This window comes from Cervus elaphus, chromosome 13 (genome assembly GCF_910594005.1).
Source record: "Cervus elaphus chromosome 13, mCerEla1.1, whole genome shotgun sequence".
NCBI classification, from domain to species: Eukaryota; Metazoa; Chordata; class Mammalia; order Artiodactyla; family Cervidae; genus Cervus; species Cervus elaphus.
This window is the reverse complement of record NC_057827.1, coordinates 45,316,176-45,335,978: the sequence shown is the minus strand read 5'-3', so window position 1 is coordinate 45,335,978 and position 19,803 is coordinate 45,316,176. Positions and strand designations below refer to the sequence as shown.

Below are 19,803 nucleotides of genomic sequence, written 5' to 3'. Positions count from 1 at the left end.
GTGAACAAAAGGAAATGAGCTTATACAGCCATAAGGCTGAAAAGAAGGAAGACCTGACAGTGTTAGACACGTTGGGGTTTTTCAGACTTCTCTAATCTGCCTGAAGCGCAGGAGACCCTGGTTGGATTCCTGGGTTGGGAGGATCAGCTGGAGAAGGTATGGGCTACCCACTCCAGTATTCTTGGTCTTCCCTTGTGGCTCAGCTGGTCAAGAATCCACCTGCAATGCAGAGACCTGGGTTCAATCCCTGTACTGGGAAGACCCCCTGGAGAAGGGAAAGGCTACCCACTCCAGTATTCTGGCCTGGAGAATTCCATGGACTACAGTCCATGGGGTTGCAAAGAGCTGGACAGGACGGAGCGACTTTCAGTTTCTTTCACTGGTGATATTCGAAAACCAGAGTCAGAAGTGCTGCTGGTAAGTCAGGATAAAGGACTAAGTGGATGTTCCTATGATGCTACTCAGGTAAAGTGAAAAATGCCATTAAAATCAAATGTTCTGTGTGTCTTAACATGCTTATAAAATAAGGAGGCTGCCTTTCACTTGGTGTGAATGCATGGTAAATAACGCTCCAGTGACACAAGCCACATACCAATATCAGCATCCGTAGCTGAACCCTGGGTCTCAGACTCATCTTTGCATCAGTACACCTGGACCTCTGTTCTCACAAATCATTATCATTACCATTGTCATCATCCCAAATGAATGAATCATTATCCTTTCCTTCAAATTTTAATAAATAGATAGGAAAAAGGACACTATGTCATGGTTCCCAAACTTTTCATAGTCATTTCAAAATTTTTCAATGGCTTCCACATGATACTTTGTGTTTTAAGAATCTGTTGATGAGACAAATACAAAATGACAACAGCAAAAAGCTGTCATGAATTTTCTTATTATTAAAAACGAATGTACCTTGTTAAGCTCCGTGGCATTTATATACATTTGAAAAAATTGTACCTGTGGGACACTGTATGTTAAGTTTCCAGACACTGTTTGGTATGCACGTTCAAAGGGCCCAAGAAAAGTCAGCCCTCAGAGGAAAATAACAATTGGAGCTAAGGAGATCTGGATCTGCAGTCACTCCTTGAAAACATGACCAGATGTCTTTTTCTTTCTGAACCTAACTTTCTAATCTATAAAATAAGGAGGCTGGACTAGCAGCTCTTTAAGAATCCTTTGAGCTTTAAAACTTCTTTGATTATATCAGATTCTTTATTTAGCAACCATATGCAACTGGATTTAAATGTCATATGTGGCTGTAAATGTCAACGTATGGCAATATTAATATGGCTTTTCATGCTAGGGAAGTTGTTCTTATCAAGAATTTCTCAATATTCTCAAACACTTACGTTTAGTAAACCCATTATAAATATAAAGCATGCCTACTTCTCAGACATTGCTTTATTTTTTATATTCATTTAGTCAAACAATCTTAAAAATTAGATTTAAAACATATTTATCCATATATTAGAGACAGAAACATTGAACTCTGTCCAAAGAGTTACACAGTAAGTCAGTGACATAGTTTGAAACAGAGTTGTCATTAGAAGATAAGTACGGCAAAGAATGCTAAAAGTATGTTAATGCTCTTTTCACAGTAATGAGTAAGTTATTGAAATAATCACTGTAGGAGATTATCTTCTCCAAAATTATCACTATCCTAATTGCTGATGACTATTAACTCAGTTTTTTCTAGTTTGTGCTATTTGATTATAATTGATTAAAAGACTGTAAAGCTACTGTATCAGGGTTTGTGTATGCTTTTTAAATGTTGACGTTAAACTATACCTTAAAATATTTATGTTAATATTATTATTAATGTAAATAGTATTTAAGGAAAATTTGAGAGTGAATGAATTAGTGAAATAGTAATAAGTGCTGTTCTTAGTAAATTTTGGCAAATGATTATAATTTTTAATTTTAAAATATCAAATCACATTTTAATTTTAATGTCTATAGATCTATATAATGTTTACTTTTCTTCAATAATATGATTTGAACATTATCTTTAGCATTTACTTTACTCTTCTGACCATGTTTTTCCTAAAGTGAGTATATATACAAAATTAGTATGGCTTTATACACAAACACATGATAGATATTTACATGCCAAGCACATAATTCCTCTTAATCATTTTGAATTCTTAGTGGATATTTTAGATAGTCACAGGAATACACTTTTATTCATAACTGTTCCATCATTTCAAAGCTTAATTATAGGAAATATTTTAAAATACTGGGAGCCTAGAAATAGATAGATATTTACTCCAATAACTTGGGATGGCTAATGTTTCCAGAACAACCGTATACCTACCTTACTGGGAAGAGTAGCTTTTAATTTAGAGCAACACCCATCAGCAGATGAATGGATAAGGAAGCTGTGGTACATATACACCATGGAATATTACTCAGCCATTAAAAAGAATTCATTTGAACCAGTCCTAATGAGATGGATGAAGCTGGAGCCCATTATACAGAGTGAAGTAAGCCAGAAAGATAAAGAACATTACAGCATACTAACACATATATATGGAATTTAGAAAGGTGATAACGATAACCCTATATGCAAAACAGAAAAAGAGACACAGAAATACAGAACAGACTTTTGAACTTTGTGGGGGAATGTGAGGGTGGGATATTTCAAAAGAACAGCATGTATACTATCTATGGTGAAACAGATCACCAGCCCAGGTGGGATGCATGAGACAAGTGCTCCGGCCTGGTGCACTGGGAAGACCCAGAGGAATCGGGTGGAGAGGGAGGTGGGAGGGGGGATAGGGATTGGGAATACATGTAAATCCATGGCTGATTCATATCAATGAAAAAAACAAAAATATTAAAAAAAAAAAAATTTAGAGCAACAGAACTACTATCCAGGACAAACCAATACCAGTTTGAAGAGGATTTAGTATGCTTACATTTCACCCAGGTATAAAAAATTATATTGAGTAAAATCTAAGGAGTCATGTCAAGATAAGCATGATAGTTTCAGCAATTGAGTTGGCAGCAAAAAGGAGAAAAATGGAGCCTAAAACAGAAGGATGTTAAACCCAGAAAACTTCTATAGAGCTAGGGAATGAGGCATTGAAACTTTTGTTACCACGACTCTTCTTTTCATCCTTCTCATCCCTGAATGAAGTAGGTGACTGGGCCACACTGCAGGCTCCTATCAGGGGTTGAGGCCCCTTCCAAAATTCTGCTGAGTGCATATAGATGCATTCATGGGAACTAATTCTCCCACCAAGCTCTGCACCCTGATTAAGCACTTGCAAATTCTACGCTGCTGAGCAGTGTCTTCATGAAGCTTTCCAAGGTTGCTTGGCAAGAAAAAGATCTTTCTCAAAAATATACTGATTAAGGAACGGTTCAGATACAAACTGCAAAGTGCTGCATGAGGTAGGATCAGAAGCAACTGGTCAGAAGCTCACAAGGGTACGTATACTAGGTCCTTGACTAGCCACTGCATGATGGGAGGACACAAAATGGGCATCTAAACACAGACACATAAAATATTGAGAAATGCCAGCACAGTTTCATGGCTAAAACACAGTTCAGAAATTAATTTCAGCTTTACATAATCACACAGGAAGTAATTAAATGAAACAAGACAACCTGCTTGTTCAGAAATTAATTTCTATGCTAATCTTGAACCCAAAATTTTGCTAATCCTGTTTCACTTTAATCACATTTTCAAAAGCCTACACTCTTTACCATGTTTCCCAAACGCCACTGTTTTTCACAGTGTGTTCTGTTTTGATACAGGTCTTGTCATCTTTGCCCTCATCCGACAAATTTTTAAAAAGGCAATCTAAACACAATCCTACACAAAGTTTGGAATGTTTCTTGGTACAAACGCCCCTGAAAATTTCAAACTTTTCTAGACCATTTTGGCCCAGTCTAAGTGATCAGAGGTTTCTACAAGAAAGCTCTCAAATCCTTTCCATGGGCTAAGTAAGAATCCAGCAAATTACCAAATGATGGATGAACAATAGCTATTGTGATGCCTTTCGGCACACTGGAAGTCACTCAGTTGTGTCTGACTCTTTGTGACCCCATGGATTACACAGTCCACGGAATTCCCCAGGCCAGAATACTGGAGTGGGTACCCTTTCCCTTCTCCATGGGATCTTCCCAGCCCAGGGATTGAACCCAGGTTTCCCGCATTGCAAGCAGATTCTCTACCAGCTGAGCCACAAGGGAAGCCCAAGAATACTGGAATAGGTATCCCTTCTCCAGGGGATCTTCTCGACCCAGGAATCAAACCAGGGTCTCCTGCATTGCAGGCAGATTCTCTACCAGCTGAGCTACCAGGAAAACAAACACCAAATCATGCACTAGTCATTTTCCAAAGTAAGTGATTATCATCGCTACAAAAAACACTGGAAAGCATCTAAGTAAAATGACTATAGCTTTTATGGACTCATACCCCATCTATCTTCCTCTAGATTGAAATATATTTATGACATCTAAGGACCGTTTGTCCAACTGGTTTATTCACTCAATTGTTCATTTGTCCATTCATTTAACCAACATATACAGAGTGCTGGATGTTGTGCTTGGTGCTGGAGACATGAAGATAAAGATAAATCTATTCTCACTGTTTAACAGGAGAGAGAAATGGGAGAACAATATTGGATTATAGTGATAAGTATGTTAGAAGAATGCTCTCCACTGGGAAGGAGGGTGTACCAAAGAAGGCTCCCATCACCAAGGAGATGGTAAACAACCAGAGTCTGAATCAGGAAGAGGAGCTGCAAGAGTGAATAGAGTAAAAACTAAACTAGTTTTTTAAAAAACTAAAAAGTGAAATTCAGTAGGAATCATTTGGAAAGACAGGTCTCCAAGGACTCCTTTTCCACTTCACAATTTTTTGATTTTGACGCTGTGGTACAAACTAAGCAATAAAATGATATAGAAAATCATTCCACTTGTGACCATAGCAGTCAGAACAGATGGAGAAGGGTACCAGGAGAATGTAGGAGAGAGTCCAGGATGCATGACCAAACAGTCCTCAAACACCATCATCCAATAATCTCCCAAAATCTCTATGGCCCTAATTCCTCAATCCTCTATGAGCATCATTCGTAACTTCCCATTTGAGGGGCTGTGATATATCCCCATTCTTAGAAATCTCTGTGACCTTTTAAAAAGATAGCTCAAAACATGACCTGCCAAACTGTAGCCTACATTTCTTATTTTCTTTTCTTCTTTTTTTTTTACATTTCTTATTTTCAACACTTAAAATATCAGTGTTCTTAGATTCTTTCCTTTCTGCAATATGAAAGAAATAATGAAAACATTTGTTCTGTCCCAAACTAAAATAAAAACAGAAAATATATAAATTTAGCAGCAGTAATTCTATAGGGCTTCAGTAGAATGGGACTGCAATTGTATAATCTAATGAGAAGCACTTCACTCCATATTTATGTGCCCCCCTTCAAATCCATGCTGTGAGGAGGGGAGTAATTTCTTTTTAAGGAACTACCAGCCTGCAAAGAATCCACCTGCAATGCATGAGACACAGGAAATGTGGGTTTGATTCCTGGGTCAGGAAGGTGCATTGGAGGAGGAAAATTGCAACCCTCTCCAATATTCTTCCTGAAAAATTCCATGGATAGAGGAACCTGGTGGGCTACAGTCCAAAGGATCACAACTGAGTGACTAAGCACACACCTATATAAGTGATTAAACTACTCTTGGATGTGGCATAAGATAAATAAATAAGATAAAACAAATTGAACTCAACTTTAAGAGAAACTTTGTTATGGTGAAGACCCAACATTAAGACATCATTAAAGCTTCCTGATTAAATTAACATAAGAGGCACAATCTTTCCATTTCCCTTTCTGTTTAAGAAGCTGAAGCTTCTTTATACTAACATTTCAATGTGTCTGAAGGATTAGTTAAACCAGAGTAGATTCATAATCTTGTATAAAACAGGGAAGAAAAACCAGATAGCAATGATTACTAAATGTTGCAACAGACTATTCTACGTGGCACTCAAAAAAATGGTGTGCCCTTTAACACAGCAATTCTTCTAGGACTCTGACTCATGGAAAGATAGACAAGAATGTCAACTGATGTACTATTTGTATTGTAAAAGAGGGAAAACAAATCTATTTTGATTAAAAGAAGATAGATAAATCAATTACATTAGAACAATGATATGGGATATTATGTAACCATTAGAATGAGATGCATTTATATGTGCTAGCATGAAAAGATCTCTAAGATATTAAATGAAAAAAGCATGTCACTTAATTTTGTATCTATATCTATATATAAAACTACATTCCATTTATGTGAAAAATTTGTGTGTACATATATGTACATATATCTATACATTTAATGTATGGGAAGGAAAGATGTGTACCTGCGGAAGAAAGTGGATGGGTTGCAAGGGAGGCAGGGTAAAGGATACGGTAAAGAGGAATTTGTTACCTCTTATACTTTCATGTTGTTTACATTTTATGATTAAAACTTTCTTAAATAGTCAAAAGCAAATTATATGCATCAACTGTCAACTGAGGGTAAAGAACAGTAACAGGAACAAAAAACCTAAAATAAAGTTAGAGGCCATAGCACATACTAGAGAAGGTGTACCAAAGTCTATTCGAAAAGACTGAAAACTATCTTAGCAGCAGATTTTTTTTTTCAGATAAGGTATTTTCAAACAGTGAATTATGTAACCCCAAAGAATAACATCTCTGATTAGTATGCACTGCAACTTTATACCATATAGATTGTATCATTTTGTAATGTGTCAAGCACATCACTATAAAGGCACAAAACATATGCTTTTCACCTGTGATAAATCACCATGACTAGGTCACAGAATGAGCAGACAGCAGGCTGTAGACTTTTCTAAGTACCACAGAAGAGCCCTGAAACATAGTGACACTTTTCTCATTTTGCTGGCATAAGTGACACATGTCATCAAAATCACAGCCCATCTCACATTTGTTACACTTTCGCCAAGCAATTTTCATTCAGTAATGCTTGTTCATGTACATTGGCATAAAACAAAAGGAGGTATATATTTATTTTTTATTTCAAAAGTATAAAGTTGTATTCAAGTATTTTTATAATGCTGGTAATTTCTTAGACTTATTAGAATTAACATGATAAAATATAAATATTTAAAAAACAATAATTTGAATAATTATATAGGGGTTTTTGTTCCATGGTACTCAACTCTACCTAGTTAGTATTTAGTTCTATTTATTCCTCATCTTCTCCTAACTTTCTTCCTTTTTTTTCTCCTCCCATCCTTTCTTCATGGCTTCCATAATTACATATTCAACACCTCTTATGTATTAAGCAGTGTGCTAGGTGTTGGGAATCCAAAGATGAGTATGACATAATTTCTGCCATGAATGAATTTACAGTATAGTGAGGTAAGCAGGTTAGACTGAACAAAACATGATGCTGTAACAAAATCCTGATGAAAAAGAAAAGAACATTTATTGGGCATCTACTACGTGCAAAGTGCCATGTTAGATGTTTTATCTACATTATTCCTTTAACCTTCATATTTAACCTTCTTACCTTCCTGCAGGTATTTTTCCTTTCTTTTTGCAAATGAGAAATTGAATTGCAGAAAAATGAAATAATGTTAAAAATCTCAAAGCATCTAAGAGATCAACAGCAGTGCTGTTAATATGGTAAATTATAAATGTGGCTTCATTAACTCACTTGTTAATACCTGCCCCTGAACTAGAAACCAAAAATCTTGCCACCCACTGCCAAAGCTCACTTTTAGTTAGAAAGAAATAGGCTGCTATGTTTCAACAGTGAAACTTGGCATATGTTTTGAACAACTGAGTTTCAACTTTAAGTATAAGATGACATTATCATTCTATCAACAATTAATTTAAAAAGAATTGACAATTGGGAGAGTGATTTTTTCTGAAAACAAAAGTATTGACACTATATACAGAAAATAGAGTACTCTAGAAATGCTGTTGAATGATTTATCTGACCTCCATCTTACCAAGTTTCCTTAATTTCACAGTTTAAATGCATTCTTAATTTTTCTTCTCTTTTTGAAGGACAGTATTGGATCAGTTTCTATAACCAAGACATATCTAGAAAACTTAAAGCTTTTGGGAGGAGAGGAGGAAGCAGGCATTTTATAGCTGGTAAAAGTGAAGATCCAAGTATTAACTGAAGGTTGAAAGAAAGGTTAACTAATGAGCCTTCCTCATAAATACAGTTTAACACTTTCTGTTCTCTTTGTTAATAGAGATGAAAAGTAGAGTGTTTGCTTCCTCCTTTCCTTCCAGCAAACATATATTAAATACTGTGATCCAGACTTTGTGCTAGGTACTGGGGATACAAAAATGAAGTAACACACAGTCTATCAGGGATCTTGTTAGGCCCTGTAAATACCACATTCTAGGCCCTGTATTGGGCTTCCCAGGTGGAGCCAGTGGTAAAGAACGCACCTGCCAGCGCAGGAGACATAAGAGACATGGGTTCAATCCCTGTGTCAGGAAGATCCCTTGGAGAAGGACGTGGCAACCCACTTCAGTATTCTTGCCTGGAGAATCCCATGGACAGAGGAGCCTGGTGAGCTACAGTCCACAGACTCACAAAGAGTCAGACAGGACTGAAGACAATTAGCATGTACACACAGGCGGTGTATTATGTGCTTTAGATGGGTTATCTCATTTAATGCTTACAATAACTCTGTCTGATAGGTAGTAATATTGTCTCCATTTTGCAAATGAAAACAAAGCTAATGACAGTCACATATCCAGAAAGAAGCATTGCTAAATGAGTTTGAATTTTAATTACTATATGACACTGCTAAAATAAAGACAACCAGAGAACTGTGGGAGCCAGAAAGGTATAAAAGGGAGTGACCAGCTTGGCTTCAGGCAGTCCAGAGAGGCTTTTTAGAGGAGATAATATTTGAGCTTTACCTTGAAAGAAGAGATAGTAGATATATAGTGGGTGGACGGGTATTTTAGGCTGAGTGAAAAATTAAATTTTAATTGTGTGTGTATACACATACATGTATATAAAGGAATAGGGGTGTAAAAAAAGCAGGGCAAGATTGAAGAAGCAGTTCAGGGCCTTCAAGAAATGAGCCAACAGACGTAAAGCTAGATGAGGAAGGTTTGTATGTTTCAAGAAGGAACTTAGGCTTTATCCTGAAAATAGCAGAAAATTAAGAAAATGGAATAAAAGATTGTGTGTATGTGTAAGATAATGCCTGTGGCAATGAAGAGAGTGGGCTGAAAGTACTATGTCTAAGTGTAACTGCAACAGTCTATGAGAGAAGGAAGGGGCTATCCTGAGGCTCTGTGTGATAATGTGGTTTATAATAAGGAATACATATCTGGTCTTCATTCCTAGTCCCTGACACAGGGCTCCTAAAACTTGTATAAATTTCTAAGTGATAAGAGCACTAGAAGCATCTTTTGATCTAGTGCAGTGACTGGGTAGGCTCCTAGATGGAGGCCGATCATCAGAAAGACCAAACCACGACCAGAAATTTTAGTCCTGCCCCCACATCGACTTCTCTAGAGAGGGGAGAGGGACTAGAAATGGAGTAGTACTTGATCAGGCCTACATGAGGAAGCTTCCATAAAATCCCAATAGCATGGGACTCAGAGAACTTCCGGGTTAGTGAACACGTCCACACTGGGAGGGTGATGCACCCCAACTCCACAGGGACAGAAGCTCCTGCACTTGGGACCCTCCCTGACTTCCCCCTATGTATCTCCTCATCTGGCTGTTCACCTGTATCCTTTAATAAACTGGTAAGTGTTTTCCCGAGTTCTTTGAGCCTCTCTAGCAAATTAATCAAGCCCAAGATAGGGGTAGTGGGAACCTCTGATTCATAGTCGAGCCAGACCAGAAGTTGGGGACCAACTAACTACTCGTGATTGGCGTCTGAAATGAGGTGAGAGCTGTCTTGTGGGACTGAACCCTTAACCTTCAGGATCTGACACTATCTCCAAGTAGATAATGCCAGAATTGAGTTAAATTGCATGTTGCACAGCTGGTGTCACAGAGAATTGCTTGTTGTGGGGAAAAACACTCCATGCATTTGGTGGCCAGAAGTGAAGTGTTACGTGTGAACATAAAGGCGAAACACACAAGAGGAAATACTGTTCATTTTTTTTCTTAATTTACTCTAGTTCTGCAGATGTCTATGTATCCAAGCAGCCTATCTTGTGCAGCATGCTGAGAGGGGTTAAAAAGAGCTGGTAATAAGGGAAGTAAGCATGTGTACACCTTGTGTGTATGCTCAGCTGTGTCCAACTCTTTGTGACCCCATGGACTGTAGCCGGCCAGGCTCCTCTGTCTATGTGATTTTTTCAGGCAAGAATACTAGAGTGGGTTGCCATTTCTTCCTCTAGGGATCTTCCCAACCCAGGAATTGAACCTGTGTCTCCTGCATCGGCAGGAGTATTTTTTAGCACTGAGCTACTTGGGAAGCCCCCATGTACACACCTTACATGTCATGCTATTGTGTTAAGCATTTTTACGTGTATTATTCACTTAATCCTCATCACAACCCTAGGAACTTATTTCTTTCTCTATTTTGTGGAGGAGATTTCTGATTATTAAGAAAGTTATCTAAGATCATACAGGTGACCACTAGTGGAGCTATAATTCAAACCACTCAAGCCTATCTTCCTCCAAAGCTTATGGCCTTTCACAGAGGACACACTCAAGGACATGACAATCTATTCAATGGTTCCATTCATTCTAGTTGGCCTTCAATGAATTTAAATAAAGTACCTTTGAGAGCCAAAATGTTAAAGCAGCAAAGATGACAAAATAAAGATCACAGAGCAGATCTATAAAATAAGACCTAGTAAGGGGCTTCATTTAAAAGTACACTGTATATATCACATTTGTGGGCATACTGCCATTCACCTAAAAGGGAAATTTCTAGAGATGCATGTATCATTTGCATTTGTGGTTTTGGAAACTTCCCAGAAAACCATGCTCTGAATAAAAGGAGACGGTATTGAGGTAAAAACTATATGTAGCTTTGCCTAGCAACCTAACTTCCAGAATCAAGGTTATTAATAAAATGATTTTGAGTAGGCTTTGTGTATTTAGATATATATATATGTGAACACACACACACAAACACATACACGGTGTCGTTTTAGAGAAACTAGGCTAGCTGCTGCCCTTAGAACCTCTTTGTAAGTTGCATTCCTGTGACTAAATGGCCTTGATACCATATTAAACTAAGCTTTCACATTGCTATAGCAAAGTGCCATTATACTTTTATTATCATTCACTAAGTTTACAAATGGATTGGGAATGATAATCCATATGGTATAAGTGCTATATCAATGTTAGTTGCTGCTGTTGCTGTTATTCTTCATTATTATCATTCCTATTTTTCCAACCTAACCAATCATCAACATTAATAGTATCAGGGGTAGACCCTAAAACTTTGGAGGGTCTAGCATAGCATGAATCTCATATGCCTTTGACCAAAGAAGCACCTTTTTTCTGAGAAGGATACTCTAGATTATGAGACTGACTCAAACAAACCAATCATCATTTCATAATTTCCCTCTTCAATTTCGCCCCCATTCTTCTGGCACCTCTGTCCATGGGGATTTCCCAGGCAAGAATACTGGAGAGTGTTGCCACTTCCTCCTTCAGGGGATTTTCCCAACCCAGGGATTGAACTCATGTCTTCTGTGTCTATTGGCAGCTGGATTCTTTACCACTGAGCCACCTACTTACCCATAAAAAAGAATGAAATAATGCCATTTGCAGCAACAAGGATGGAACTAGAGATAACATATTAGGTGAAGTAAGTCAGAAAAAGACAAATATTATTTCATATCACTTATATGTGGAATCTACAATATGACACAAAGAAACTTATCTACAAAATACAATAGTCTCATAAACAGAGAACAGACTTGTGGTTGCTAGAAGGAAAGGCGGGTACAGGAGGGATGGGCAGAGAGTTAGGGATTAACAGATGCAAACTATTATATACTATAAGATAGATAAACAACAAAGTCCTACTATATAGCACAGGGAGCCATATTCAATAGCCTGTGATAAACCAAAATGGAAAAGAATATGAAAAAGAAGGCATAGGCTGGCCAAAAAGTTCACTCAGATTTTCCTGTAAGATGTTACAAATGAACTTTTTGGCCAACTCAATTGAACTACTTTGCTGTACAGCAAAAATTAACACAATGTTATAAATCAACTACACCAATAAAATAATTTAAAATTAAAGCAATAAAATAAATTTTAAAAATGTCAAACCTCAGGGATAAATCAGGAGCTTGGCATGAACACACACACACTACTGCATATAAGATAGATAACTAACAAGGACCCACTGTACACTCTATTCAATATTCTGTGATAACCTATACGGGAAAAGCATCTAAAAAAGAATGAATATATGTATGTGTATAACTGAGTCAATTTGTTGTACACCTGAAACTAACACAACACTGCTCCAATAAAATTTTAAAAAGGAACTAATTAAAAACAAAAAACAAGGGACTTCCTGATGCAGGCAACACCGGTTTCATCCCTGGGTCTGGGAAGACTCCACATGCCGCAGAGCAACTAAGGCCACAATTACTGAGTCAATAGACTGCAACTACTGAAGCCTGGGAGCCCTGGAGTCCATGCTCTGCAACAAGAGAAGCCACCGCAATGAGAAGCCACCGCAATGAGAAGCCTAGGCACCGCAACTAGAGAAAGCCCACACACAGCAGTGAAGAGCCTGTGCGCCACAATGAAGACCCAGTGCAGCCAAAAAAAGAAAGAAAAGAAAACCCCAAAATCCAAGCCCCTCCCCAAGCCCTCCCCCCACAATATCTACCCTCAAGAAGATGCTATTCTTGTGGACCACTCATGCCACACCTCTCACCCACATTATCCATCCATCCAGGGCCAGTATCGGATACCCTGTCAGGACACAGGACAGGCAATAGGTACAGAGTAGGGAGGAGAAAAGACTGGGCCTCCAGATAGCCACACCTCACCCTTGCCCTCCTGCCAGACTGACTATACATCAGCATGGTAGAGAGAAAATCTCCCTCCGCCCCCCAACTGCTACACTCACCTTTGTATGATGTTTTGGCTGGAAGCTCACAGTTAGTTCATGCAGCTAAGAGGTGGCTCTCCTTTCCAACCAGTAGACAGCTAACACTAAGAGCTTTTCATGAGGAAAAACATGAAGATTTGTAGGAACCGAGGGCATTTTACATGAAAACCTAGACTCCTCGCTGCATCGCTCTGTGCAAGCACCTTCTCTTCAGGTATAAGCTGTACTGAGCAGCTCTGCGATCTAGGATTCCGTCCACACGCCATCCACCTGTGCCATGCTAGAAGCGCGCATCAGCGGTGCCTGAAGGGCATGACCAGGAGATTGAATTTGACCTACTTCATACTCGGGTTCCTGCTCTGTGGGATCTTAATGAGTTTCACTAAACCAAATCTTCTCGTTTCCCTAAAATGTAAGGAAGGACACAAAATTCAAATGATTCATATAGAAATATCCCTTTATCATGCAGTGTTGACAAAACTTTTCAAATGAGAGCATGTCAAGTAGATGACTACCACTTATCCATCACAAGAGCAGGAACAGAAACTATCTACAAAATAGAGAAACTCAGTTCTCAAAAAACTAAAAAATGTCACTTGGCCAGTGATTCAGCCTTTCTTTCAAACCAAACCTTTCGGTAAGAGTAACAACATATGAGGAAAATAGGTGTTTTGAATTGAATCTCTTATTTTCCCTTCCTCCTGGTGGAGGTAACTAACAGACAGTGAAATGGCCAAGAGGTAGGCAGGAAGCCACAGAGGACAGGAGGAGGAGTGAAGGACAGAAATAATCCATGGATGGTAGCTAGGTCTGAAACAATGTAGAATTCAGTGTATTTCTGCTTTACATGATAAAGGAAGAGACATGGAAAACAATAGTTATACTTGCTTAGGTAATGACAGTAATTAATAGTTGCATGCCTCTACTATGCTAGGCCCAGTGCCTGCCAGGTATTTTATATCCATTATCTCTTAGCAATCCAAAAGGGTGGCAGAATTCTTATCTTAGAAAAGAAAAAATTGGAGACTCAGAGAGTTGTCTTGCCCAGACTCACATAGCCAAGTGGAAGAGCCTGGACTGGAACCTAAACTCAAGGCCCTTCCCTGTCACCCCAAGTCTCCTCTACACGACCCCTTAGAATCCACTGCAATATTTGATACAGTTCTCAAATGGAAATCTATTATATTGATAGTTTAAAACATTTTAAATAACATTCTAGTGAAACATGTAGAATATCATTAGGGTATGGAAAAATCACCTACAGAGCTTGTTTAAATTGAGTATTCCTGAGTTCTATCCCTGAAAGACTGAAATTCAGTAGGTCTGGGGTCTACTATCTAGACTCCAGGTCCAGGAATCTAGATTTTAAACAGGCATCCAAGTAATTAATATAGGTGATCATCAGATTATACTCTGAGACACAATGTCATTGACCCTACCTGAAATTTCTAATTCTCAATTTCCTATTCCCTTGCCTTGCCACTCACTTTGTTCTAAAATGTATGATGGATACATGCCAATGAGATTATAGTTTGGTGTTTCGGGAAAAAAATACAATACTGGTGGGAAGGCGCCTAAGTGCTTGGTGGAACTCTGTTGCTAACTAGTTGGGTAAACTCAAACAATTCCTTTGAATTGTTGGGGGCCTCTGCTTCTTTACAAATGAAGAGTTTCTAAAATCACACATCTATGACTTTATTTGGCTAAAGAAAGCCAATTTTTAAAATGAAAATGATCTCACATTTCAATGGTGAAATCTGATAAGCAGAGTCTACTTTCTCTATAAGTTTTATAATAACAACACAGTGCCTCTCAATATCATGGATCTGGGGAAAGGGAATGGGAATCCAAAACTGGAAGTAAGTGCAAATTATATTTTAAAACCATTTGGTTGTTTGCTTAGCAACTGATTTCTTCAATTTTCTGATGGCTCAGCAGGTAAAGAATCTGCCTGCAATGCAGGAGATGCAGGTTTGATTCCTGGGTGGGGAAGAGTCCCTGGAGGAAGAAATGGCAACCCATTCCAGTATTCTTGCCTGAGAAAGCCGATGGACAGAGGATCCTGGGAGGCTACAGTCCAAAGGGTTGCAAAGAGTCGGACATGCCTGAGCACACCCACGCAATCAAGTAGTTATAACCATCCTAAGAATTCTTTTTGTATATATACAGTAGTCTCTTGAATGATACAAGTTAGAACTGTGCTGGTCCACTTACATGTGGATTTTTAAAAATAGTAAATACTATAATACTAAATGATCCTCAGTTGAATCTGTGGATACAAATGCATAGACATAGAGGGTCAACTTTAAAGTTACTAGAGGATTTTCCACTGAGTAGAAGACGGGGCCTTAAATCCCCATGCGTTTGAGGGCAACTGTATTTCAAATCTTAGAAGGCAAGTTGTTGCAAATCATTCATTCTAGTTTTTGGTAGCATCTTGCAGTCCAATACAATTTTAATTCTTTAAGAGCTAAAGACACCCCTTGATTTACATTAACACACCCTTGGATACTCAAAACACAGGTTGAGAATCGCTGATTTATATCTTGTTTTTAAATGCCCAAATTTATTGAATGCTTAGTGTCCATGGAGATAAACCTAAGAAGTGAAATAAGTTATACAAGTGAAGCCACAAGTTACAAAAGAGAAGGAAGACCATGGTGAAAGACCTATGGTTCCAAGTCAATGAGGAAAATCATGAAGCAAACTTGCTCGCTTTCAGAAAATTGTGTTTATTTACCTTGAAATATTCCTCTCAGCTCTGTGACTGATTAACACCTTCCTAAGGCACTAATTTTCTTGTTCAAACAGCCTAGTCTAGCAGCAGCTTTGGTTACAGAAAGAAACGAAGAAACGATACTATGTATTATTACCTGGGAAATCTGAATCATCAGAAACAAAAGAAACAATTCACTCAATTATGAACTAAGTTGAAATGCACTACTTACAGCAATGTTGAGGGAGACATTAATTTCACATTTAGATAGTGTGCAATATTTTCTCCAGCATTTTGCAGTATAATTTAACAACTCTTATTTAAAAAGGAACTTTTCAACTCAATTGATGCTAGTTTTATCTCTGAAGCTTTCAATTATACACATTCCCAAAAGCATCATATTAAGTAAACTCAATGCATTCATAATCTTACATAGCCAGTGTAGCATAGTACAGGCACTTAGGGAAGTGTACTAAGATTATTTTGCATGTATCATAAAGATAAATATATGTTCTCAATCTATTTTCTAGATATTTCCTAAGCCAGATCTTAGAGAGTTCAGAAATTGACTTTGACTTCTTCAGTTTATGATTTTGCAGCATCCAAGAAAGATAAAATGTTTGCTGCTGCAGCTAAGCAGTATAATATTGCTACAGTCTATTTATTTGTATTGCAAGGTAAGCTCACAAGTTAAAATGAAAAGGTTACATTTTTAGGTCAAGAATTCTAAGAAAAACAAATTTTTATACTCCATACTAATCTTTAATAACATTCATGAATGCTATGCCCTAAAAAACCAAAGTAACTATTTTTTATGGCTTAGAAAAAATTCCAGCCAATAACCTCTAATCCACCAATAACCCAAAATATGAACTCCAGAACCAAACCCCTGACAAACCAGCAAAGACCAGGAGGGCAGCAGGCTATATAGGTGCTCAAGCACCTTCTCCCTTCACACTGTACTGCATCTTCAAAACTGAAGAAACAGTTCTGTGAGCCAAAAAGGGGCTGGTGGAACTACAGAGCTCTCTCTACTTAGAAAAATGAGAAGAGTATGTCCCCAGTGGACCAGAAACTTCTGTTATCATGATGTTCAAAATCACTGGGATGCTACTTGGCCTGCAAATTTTGCATTTGCCTAATTTTTTAGAGGTTTTGTGCTCACTTAAAAAACTTCGGGTGTAATTGTGGTCTAAGGATACTCTATCAGTGCTGAGGGGAAACCTAGAGAGCAGGACTTTGTTGCAATGTGTCTGTATTATATCCAAAGGATACATAACTTTTTCTAGAATTGTTGTTTAGGCATTCAGAATTTGGGTAGGCTAAATCATTCTCAATAGTGATTCTGAATAATCCTTGTGTCTGAAATGCCAGATGGAGGAATATCAAGGTAGATGAAATGAATTAATAATAAAGGCAGCTAAAATTTATCAAGCGTTTGACATGAATGATTTTGGTTAATTCTTACAGTGATCCTCTGAGGTACATATAATTATATATTCCATTTTACAAATAAGGAAACTGAGATCTAGGGAAGTTAAGCAACTGGCTTAAGGATTCAGAGCTGGTAATGAAAGGATGAGAATTTAACCCAGGCAACTGGGTTCCATATCTGACATATTTAAAAGATGTGCTATATGGCCTTCCAGAAGGCCTCGTTTGCTTCCAGGAAGTCCAACTGCACAATGGTTAGCCTGTCTCTGCTTACCTGCCATTAGTTGCCAAGGAAATGAGACAATCCCTAAGGTGAGCAGCATAAAATGTTCAAATGAGAGTTAAATAAGGAACTTGTGTTTTTATTTAAGCTACATTGTGCTGTATGAAAGGTAATTTACATCATTCATTACTTTAGAACCATACCACTAATTTTGGAATGTCAGACTAGCATGGAAGCCCTATCTAATCTATCATTTGTTTCAACAGGAATTTTCTGACACCGAGGATACAACCGTTCAGGGGCATGGAATTACAGCCTCTGTGAACATATTCCAAGTTAAAAAAGTTCTTTGCCAAAGGATGGGAAAAAGGGGGCAACTATGTAGAATTTGAGGGAAATGACCATAAAACAGATGGAATTGACTGAGAAAATCTCATTGCCTTGAGGTTCATGGAAGAAACTTGTTGCCAACACTGGGCCCCTGGGATGTCCCTCTAGAACCTTGTGAGCAATGGGCTTTTATACTTATAAAAACTCTAGGGACCTTACCTCCAGGGACCTCACCTCCAGGGACCAGGGGGTTCCTCAGCTCCAAGAGAGATGCTAAGAAATTCCAAGAAGCCGGTGCAGTTCCTAACAACTTTGTGTGCACAGCTAAATAGTGCATACTATTTTCTTCCCTACCTCTTTTATTCTTACTTGTGTGTGTTGGGGGCAGGGGGAGGGGTTGGTGGTCTCTGTGTTATCTGTATTCATAGAAATCACCATGCCTTTATGAAGTGACAATGACCAAATTCTCTTTTCATCAATTCATTCAAAGTTTCTGGTCAAAATAGACAAAGAAATAACTAGAAAAGGTTGGAAAGGATAAGAAGGTTTTTTAGTAAATTTAAAATATAGTGTTTCCCTGAAGTACTAGTGCCTTTTCAAAAGGCAGTCTCCTAATTTGTAATCACACTCTTTTACTATTTATATCCAAATTCATTCCATATTTCATGACATTTTATTATGTAAACATTTTATTTCCTTATCTGGCATTGGTTGTTTTTGAACCTGTGGTCAGATAAGAAGGCTGGTTAGATGGTACTTTCAATTTAAACGGCTTTTTATGCCATTAAAAGGAATGTTTGCTCTGTCTAAGAAGAGCATTGACTGTAAAAGTCACAAGCTTCAGACCATTTCCTGTGGGATTTTTCCACTGTCCTTCCAATTAGCCAGTCAATGTGATGTTTCTCTAAACATGATCATTTATTTTTCTCTGGAGGGTTACCTTCCATCCCATTCAAGAAAGATGATCCTGGAAAATAAGGACAGCTTTCTACACACCCTCAGCACAGTATTACGATTAACTGCAGCCTAACATAATAAATGACAAAAGGAAAAAGTATTCAGTTTCCTTACTCTTCTCATATAAAAAAGCATTTGTTGCAGTTTGAGTCCCAGCCAACTTGCATTGTTTAGACAATAATTAGTCGAATTATACCAATCACCAACAATCACCACAGACATTATATAATTGCAATTTAGACCAATGACCTTGGACTTATGAAAACAGAACGTGGGATATTTAATTGCATAATGTGGCACTACAATTCTATATCTATAAACTCCAGGTTTTTATATTAGCTAATTGATTTATAATACCCTGTACCTAAACATTTCTGAAAATGACAAAACTATGTGAGTTCCACAAGATAACCAAATAACATTTATTTCAAACAAACAGATCCATATTAAAAATGAGACTTCCACTCTCCTATAAATAATGACTTCATGTACTTCAGAAATTTGAAGGGACTTTGCAACAAACAGTTTAAATTGAACTGTTTCAGACAATTGGACTAGTTTAAATTATTGAAGGATGAAAACAAATCAACATCTTTTATAATCAGAGAAATTCTGAATCTGTTCAATACTCACTGTCAGTAGAGTTCACCTTAAGAAACAGAATGGGTTGTACACACAAAAACAAACCTCAAGTTGGAAGCTTCACATCAACTGAATGATGAATAAAAGACTCTTCCAGCACAGTAGGCAAATTTCCCCTTTAATAAGCAGCCAGGAAAAAGCAATATTTCAATGTTTGCTCTCCTTCCTCTGAGAGAGAGGGTTTCACTAAGACTTATTTTACTTCCTTTTTATTCTGTCCTATTTTCTTGGCTCTCACAGACAGCTCCAGTAGCAACATGACAATACCACTTTGCACTTGCCGAAAGCGCCTTTTCTCTAAAACTCTCAGCTGTGGTCTATGCGAGGAGAGTGTAAAACAGGGGAAATGATGCAAACATTGAAGTTCATCCTCTCGTGCAAACATTTTGAGAGACTCAGACTCATTTGAACTCCAGCCTGGGAAAGAAGGAC

General features: G+C 37.8%; 1 protein-coding gene across 1 annotated transcript in view; it reads right to left on the bottom strand.

Moving 5' to 3' along the window:
• ARHGAP5 (Rho GTPase activating protein 5) overlaps positions 1-19,587 on the bottom strand; it is a 102,476-nt gene extending 82,889 nt beyond the window's left edge. Inside the window, exon 1 of the mRNA XM_043921519.1 lies at positions 19,417-19,587. The gene's annotated coding sequence lies outside the window, so the exon portion shown is untranslated. The remainder of the gene's footprint in view (positions 1-19,416) is intronic.
• Between the last annotated feature and the right edge of the window lie 216 nt (positions 19,588-19,803).